The sequence below is a fragment of the Nicotiana tomentosiformis genome, unplaced genomic scaffold, assembly GCF_000390325.3.
Source record: "Nicotiana tomentosiformis unplaced genomic scaffold, ASM39032v3 Un00013, whole genome shotgun sequence".
Lineage (NCBI taxonomy): Eukaryota > Viridiplantae > Streptophyta > Magnoliopsida > Solanales > Solanaceae > Nicotiana > Nicotiana tomentosiformis.
Window position 1 is genome coordinate 734,685 of NW_027174572.1, and position 8,866 is coordinate 743,550.

An 8,866-nucleotide genomic window follows, 5' to 3' on the forward strand; every position below is an offset into this window, starting at 1 on the left:
CAACTTTTTATCCTTGAAACCAAGTGGCATGAACCACCATCATCAACACAATATTGCCTTGTAAGTTCTTCAACAGCTCTGGCAGCTAGTCTTACATGTTCTCCAAACTCAGCCGTTGCTTGAGCAGCAGAGGTAGTATCCTTAAATTTCATGTTCCAATTCTACTTGCCAACATAAAAATTACCATCTCTATGAAATAATTGCCCATGTTCCAACCTTTCATTCTTGAAACCTAAGTGGCATGAACCACCATCATCAACACAATATCGTCTTGAAAGTTCTACAATAGCTCTGGCAGCTAGGCCTGCATGTTCTGCAAACTCAGCCGTTGCTTGAGCAGCAGAGGTAGTATACTTAAATTTCATGTTCTAATTCCGCTTGCCAACATAAAAATTACCATCTCCATGAAATAATTGCCCATGTTCCAACCTTTCATCCTTGAAACCTAAGTGGCATGAACCACCATTATCAACACAATATTGCCTTGAAAGTTCTACAACATCTGTGGCAGCTAGGTTTGCATGTTCTGCAAACTCAGACGCTGCTTGAGCAGCAGAGGTAGCATCCTTAAATTTCATGCTCCAATTCTGCCTGCCAACAGAAAAATTACCATTACCATCTCCAGGAAATGATTGCTCATGTTCCAAAGTTCATCCTTGAAACCTAAGTGGCATGAACCACCATCATCAACACAATATTGCCTTGAAAGTTCTACAACACCTCTAGCAGCTAGGCTTGTATGTTCTGCAAACTCAGCCGCTGCTTGAGCAGCAGAGGTAGCATCCTTAAATTTCATGTTCCAATTCTGCCTGCCAATACATAAATTACCATTACCATCTCCATGAAATAATTGCCCATATTCCAACTTTTTATCCTTGAAACCAAGTGGCATGAACCACCATCATTAACACAATATTGCCTTGAAAGTTCTACAATAACTCTGGCAGCTAGGCTGCATGTTCTATAAACTCAGACGCTGCTTGAGCAGCAGAGGTAGCATCCTTAAATTTCATGTTCCAATTCTAACTGCCAACAGAAAAATTACCATTACCATCTCCAGAAATGATTGCCCATGTTCCAAACTTTCATCCTTGAAACCTAAGTGGCATGAACCACCATCATCAACACAATATTGCCTTGAAAGTTCTACAGCACCTCTAGCAGCTAGGCTTGCATGTTCTGCAAACTCAGCCGCTGCTTGAGCTGCAGAGGTAGCATCCTTAAATTTCATGGTCCAATTCTGCCTGCCAATAGATAAATTACCATTATCATCTCCATGAAATGATTGCCCATATTCCAACTTTTTATCCTTGAAACCAAGTGGCATGAACCACCATCATCAACACATATTGCCTTGTAAGTTCTTCAACAGCTCTGGCAGATAGTCTTGCATGTTCTGCAAACTCAGCCGTTGCTTGAGCAGCAGAGGTAGTATCCTTAAATTTCATGTTCCAATTCTACTTGCCAACATAAAAATTACCATCTCTATGAAATAATTGCCCATGTTCCAACCTTTCATTCTTGAAACCTAAGTGGCATGAACCACCATCATCAACACAATATCGTCTTGAAAGTTCTACAATAGCTCTGGCAGCTAGGCCTGCATGTTCTGCAAACTCAGCCGTTGCTTGAGCAGCAGAGGTAGTATACTTAAATTTCATGTTCTAATTCCGCTTGCCAACATAAAAATTACCATCTCCATGAAATAATTGCCCATGTTCCAACCTTTCATCCTTGAAACCTAAGTGGCATGAACCACCATTATCAACACAATATTGCCTTGAAAGTTCTACAACATCTGTGGCAGCTAGGTTTGCATGTTCTGCAAACTCAGACGCTGCTTGAGCAGCAGAGGTAGCATCCTTAAATTTCATGCTCCAATTCTGCCTGCCAACAGAAAAATTACCATTACCATCTCCAGGAAATGATTGCTCATGTTCCAAAGTTCATCCTTGAAACCTAAGTGGCATGAACCACCATCATCAACACAATATTGCCTTGAAAGTTCTACAACACCTCTAGCAGCTAGACTTGCATGTTATGCAAACTGAGCCGCTGCTTCAGCAGCAGAGGTAGCATCCTTAAATTTCATGTTCCAATTCTGCCTGCCAATACATAAATTACCATTACCATTTCCATGAAATAATTGCCCATATTCCAACTTTTTATCCTTGAAACCAAGTGGCATGAACCACCATCATTAACACAATATTGCCTTGAAATTTCTACATTAGCTCTGGTAGCTAGGCTTGCATGTTCTGCTAACTCAGCCGCTGCTTGAGCAGCAGAGGTAGCATCCTTAAATTTCATGTTCTAATTCTTCTTGCCAATAGAAAATTACCATCTCCATGAAATGATTGCCCATGTTACAACCTTTCATCCTTGAAACCTAAGTGGCACGAAACACCATCATCAACACAATTTTGCCTTGAAAGTTCTACAATAACCCTGGCAGCTAGGCTGCATGTTCTATAAACTCAGACGCTGCTTGAGCAGCAGAGGTAGCATCCTTAAATTTCATGTTCCAATTCTGCCTGCCAACAGAAAAATTACCATTACCATCTCCAGAAATGATTGCCCATGTTCCAAACTTTCATCCTTGAAACCTAAGTGGCATGAACCACCATCATCAACACAATATTGCCTTGAAAGTTCTACAGCACCTCTAGCAGCTAGGCTTGCATGTTCTGCAAACTCAACCGCTGCTTGAGCTTTAGAGGTAGCATCCTTAAATTTCATGGTCTAATTCTGCCTGCCAATAGATAAATTACCATTATCATCTCCATGAAATGATTGCCCATATTCCAACTTTTTATCCTTGAAACCAAGTGGCATGAACCACCATCATCAACACAATATTGCCTTGTAAGTTCTTCAACAGCTCTGGCAGCTAGTCTTGCATGTTCTGCAAACTCAGCCGTTGCTTGAGCAGCAGAGGTAGTATCCTTAAATTTCATGTTCCAATTCTACTTGCCAACATAAAAATTACCATCTCTATGAAATAATTGCCCATGTTCCAACCTTTCATTCTTGAAACCTAAGTGGCATGAACCACCATCATCAACACAATATTGGCTTGAAAGTTCTACAATAGCTCTGGCAGCTAGGCCTGCATGTTCTGCAAACTCAGCCGTTGCTTGAGCAGCAGAGGTAGTATACTTAAATTTCATGTTCTAATTCCGCTTGCCAACATAAAAATTACCATCTCCGTGAAATAATTGCCCATGTTCCAACCTTTCATCCTTGAAACCTAAGTGGCATGAACCACCATTATCAACACAATATTGCCTTGAAAGTTCTACAACACCTCTGGCAGCTATGCTTGCATGTTCTGCAAACTCAGACGCTGCTTGAGCAGCAGAGGTAGCATCCTTAAATTTCATGCTCCAATTCTGCCTGCCAACAGAAAAATTACCACTACCATCTCCAGGAAATGATTGCACATGTTCCAAAGTTCATCCTTGAAACCTAAGTGGCATGAACCACCATCATCAACACAATATTGCCTTGAAAGTTCTACAACACCTCTAGCAGCTAGGCTTGCATGTTCTGCAAACTCAGCCACTACTTGAGCAGCAGAGGTAGTATCCTTAAATTTCATGTTCCAATTCTGCCTGCCAATAAATAAATTACCATTACCATCTCTATGAAATAATTGCCCATATTCCAACTTTTTATCCTTGAAACCAAGTGGCATGAACCACCATCATTAACACAATATTGCCTTGAAATTTCTACATTAGCTCTGGTAGCTAGGCTTGCATGTTCTGCAAACTCAGCCGCTGCTTGAGCAGCAGAGGTAGCATCCTTAAATTTCATGTTCTAATTCTTCTTGCCAATAGAAAAATTACCATCTCTATGAAATGATTGCCCATGTTACAACCTTTCATCGTTGAAACCTAAGTGGCTCGAAACACCATCATCAACATAATTTTGCCTTGAAAGTTCTACAATACCTCTTGCAGCTAGGCTGCATGTTCTATAAACTCAGACGCTGCTTGAGCAGCAGAGGTAGCATCCTTAAATTTCATGTTCCAATTCTGCCTCCCAACAGAAAAATTACCATTTCCATCTCCAGAAATGATTGCCCATGTTCCAAACTTTCATCCTTGAAACCTAAGTGGCATGAACCACCATCATCAACACAATATTGCCTTGAAAGTTCTACAGCACCTCTAGCAGCTAGGCTTGCATGTTCTGCAAACTCAGCCGCTGCTTGAGCAGCAGAGGTAGCATCCTTAAATTTCATGGTCCAATTCTGCCTGCCAATAGATAAATTATCATTACCATCTCCATGAAATGATTGCCCATATTCCAACTTTTTATCCTTGAAACCAAGTGGCATGAACCACCATCATCAACACAATATTGCCTTGAGAGTTCTACATTAGCTCTGGGAGCTAGGCTTGCATGTTCTGCTAACTCAGCCGCTGCTTGAGCAGCAGAGGTAGCATCCTTAAATTTCATGTTCTAATTCTTCTTGCCAATAGAAAATTACCATCTCCATGAAATGATTGCCCATGTTACAACCTTTCATCCTTGAAACCTAAGTGGCACGAAACACCATCATCAACACAATTTTGCCTTGAAAGTTCTACAATAACTCTGGCAGCTAGGCTGCATGTTCTATAAACTCAGACGCTGCTTGAGCAGCAGAGGTAGCATCCTTAAATTTCATGTTCCAATTCTGCCTGCCAACAGAAAAATTACCATTACCATCTCCAGAAATGATTGCCCATGTTCCAAACTTTCATCCTTGAAACCTAAGTGGCATGAACCACCATCATCAACACAATATTGCCTTGAAAGTTCTACAGCACCTCTAGCAGCTAGGCTTGCATGTTCTGCAAACTCAGCCGCTGCTTGAGCTTTAGAGGTAGCATCCTTAAATTTCATGGTCTAATTCTGCCTGCCAATAGATAAATTACCATTATCATCTCCATGAAATGATTGCCCATATTCCAACTTTTTATCCTTGAAACCAAGTGGCATGAACCACCATCATCAACACAATATTGCCTTGTAAGTTCTTCAACAGCTCTGGCAGCTAGTCTTGCATGTTCTGCAAACTCAGCCGTTGCTTGAGCAGCAGAGGTAGTATCCTTAAATTTCATGTTCCAATTCTACTTGCCAACATAAAAATTACCATCTCTATGAAATAATTGCCCATGTTCCAACCTTTCATTCTTGAAACCTAAGTGGCATGAACCACCATCATCAACACAATATTGGCTTGAAAGTTCTACAATAGCTCTGGCAGCTAGGCCTGCATGTTCTGCAAAGTCAGCCGTTGCTTGAGCAGCAGAGGTAGTATACTTAAATTTCATGTTCTAATTCCGCTTGCCAACATAAAAATTACCATCTTCATGAAATAATTGCCCATGTTCCAACCTTTCATCCTTGAAACCTAAGTGGCATGAACCACCATTATCAACACAATATTGCCTAGAAAGTTCTACAACACCTCTGGCAGCTAGGCTTGCATGTTCTGCAAACTCAGACGCTGCTTGAGCAGCAGAGGTAGCATCCTAAAATTTCATGCTCCAATTCTGCCTGCCAACAGAAAAATTACCATTACCATCTCCAGGAAATGATTGCTCATGTTCCAAAGTTCATCCTTGAAACCTAAGTGGCATGAACCACCATCATCAACACAATATTGCCTTGAAAGTTCTACAACACCTCTAGCAGCTAGGCTTGCATGTTCTTCAAACTCAGCCGCTGCTTGAGCAGCAGAGGTAGCATCCTTAAATTTCATGTTCCAATTCTGCTTGCCAATACATAAATTACCATTACCATCTCCATGAAATAATTGCCCATATTCCAACTTTTTATCCTTGAAACCAAGTGGCATGAACCACCATCATTAACACAATATTGCCTTGAAATTTCTACATTAGCTCTGGTAGCTAGGCTTGCATGTTCTGCAAACTCAGCCGCTGCTTGAGCAGCAGAGGTAGCATCCTTAAATTTCATGTTCTAATTCTTCTTGCCAATAGAAAAATTACCATCTCCATGAAATGATTGCCCATGTTACAACCTTTCATCCTTGAAACCTAAGTGGCACCAAACACCATCATCAACACAATTTTGCCTTGAAAGTTCTACAATAACTCTGGCAGCTAGGCTGCATGTTCTATAAACTCAGACGCTGCTTGAGCAGCAGAGGTAGCATCCTTAAATTTCATGTTCCAATTCTGCCTGCCAACAGAAAAATTACCATTACCATCTCCAGAAATGATTGCCCATGTTCCAAACTTTCATCCTTGAAACCTAAGTGGCATGAACCACCATCATCAACACAATATTGCCTTGAAAGTTCTACAGCACCTCTAGCAGCTAGGCTTGCATGTTCTGCAAACTCAGCCGCTGCTTGAGCTTTAGAGGTAGCATCCTTAAATTTCATGGTCCAATTCTGCCTGCCAATAGATAAATTACCATTATCATCTCCATGAAATGATTGCCCATATTCCAACTTTTTATCCTTGAAACCAAGTGGCATGAACCACCATCATCTACACAATATTGCCTTGTAAATTCTTCAACAGCTCTGGCAGCTAGTCTTGCATGTTCTGCAAACTTAGCCGTTGCTTGAGCAGCAGAGGTAGTATCCTTAAATTTCATGTTCCAATTCTACTTGCCAACATAAAAATTACCATCTCTATGAAATAATTGCCCAAGTTCCAACCTTTCATCCTTGAAACCTAAGTGGCATGAACCACCATCATCAACACAATATTGGCTTGAAAGTTCTACAATAGCTCTGGCAGCTAGGCCTGCATGTTCTGCAAAATCAGCCGTTGCTTGAGCAGCAGCGGTAGTATACTTAAATTTCATGTTCTAATTCTGCTTGCCAACATAAAAATTACCATCTCCATGAAATAATTGCCCATGTTCCAATCTTTCATCCTTGAAACCTAAGTGGCATGAACCACCATTATCAACAAAATATTGCCTTAAAATTTCTACAACAGCTGTGGCAGCTAGGTTTGCATGTTCTGCAAACTCAGACACTGCTTGAGCAGCAGAGGTAGCATCCTTAAATTTCATGCTCCAATTCTGCCTGCCAACAGAAAAATTACCATTACCATCTCCAGGAAATGATTGGCCATGTTCCAAAGTTCATCCTTGAAACCTAAGTGGCATGAACCACCATCATCAACACAATATTGCCTAGAAAGTTCTACAACACCTCTGGCAGCTAGGCTTGCATGTTCTGCAAACTCAGCCACTACTTGAGCAGCAGAGGTAGCATCCTTAAATTTCATGTTCCAATTCTGCCTGCCAATAAATAAATTACCATTACCATCTCTATGAAATAATTGCCCATATTCCAACTTTTTATCCTTGAAACCAAGTGGCATGAACCACCATCATTAACACAATATTGCCTTGAAATTTCTACATTAGCTCTGGTAGCTAGGCTTGCATGTTCTGCAAACTCAGCCGCTGCTTGAGCAGCAGAGGTAGCATCCTTAAATTTCATGTTCTAATTCTTCTTGCCAATAGAAAAATTACCATCTCCATGAAATGATTGCCCATGTTACAATCTTTCATCGTTGAAACCTAAGTGGCTCGAAACACCATCATCAACACAATTTTGCCTTGAAAGTTCTACAATAACTCTTGCAGCTAGGCTGCATGTTCTATAAACTCAGACGCTGCTTGAGCAGCAGAGGTAGCATCCTTAAATTTCATGTTCCAATTCTGCCTGCCAACAGAAAAATTACCATTTCCATCTCCAGAAATGGTTGCCCATGTTCCAAACTTTCATCCTTGAAACCTAAGTGGCATGAACCACCATCATCAACACAATATTGCCTTGAAAGTTCTACAGCACCTCTAGCAGCTAGGCTTGCATGTTCTGCAAACTCAGCCGCTGCTTGAGCAGCAGAGGTAGCATCCTTAAATTTCATGGTCCAATTCTGCCTGCCAATAGATAAATTATCATTACCATCTCCATGAAATGATTGCCCATATTCCAACCTTTAATCCTTGAAAACTAAGTGGAATGAACCACTATCATCAACACAGTATTGCCTTGAAAGTTCTATAACAGCTCTGGCAGCTAATCTTGCATGTTCTGCAAACTCAACCGCTGCTTGAGCAGCAGAGGTAGCATTCTTAAATTTCATGTTCCAATTCTACTTGCCAATAGAAAAATTACCATAACCATCTCCAGGAAATGAATGACCATGTTCCAACCTTTCATCCTTGAAACCTAAGTGGCATGAACCACCCTCATCAACACAATATTGCCTTGAAAGTTCTCCACAGCTCTGGCAGCTAGGCTTGCATGTTCTGCAAACTCAGTCGCTGCTTGAGCAGCAGAGGTAGGATCCTTAAATTTCATGTTCCAATACTGCCTGCCAACAGAAAAATTGCCATTACCATCTCAAGGAAATGCTTGACCATGTTCCAACCTTTCATCCTTGAAACCTAAGTGGCATGAACCACCCTCATCAACATAATACTCCCTTGAAAGTTCTACAACAGCTCTGGCAGCTAGGCTTGAATGTTCTGCAAACTCAGCCGCTGCTTGAGCAGCAGAGGTAGTATCCTTAAATTTCATGTTCTAATTCTGCTTGCCAACAGAAAAATTACTACTACCACCTCCAGGAAATGATTGCCCATGTTCCAACCTTTCATCCTTGAAACCTAAGTGGCATGAACCACCATCATCAACACAATATTGCCTTGAAAGTTCTACAATAGCTCTGGCAGCTATGCTTGCATGTTCTGCAAACTCAGCCGCTGCTTGAGCAGCAGAAGTAGCATTTTTAAATTTCATGTTCCAATTCTTCTTGCCAACAGAAAAATTACCATTTCCATGAAATGATAGCCCATGTTACAACCTTTCATCCTT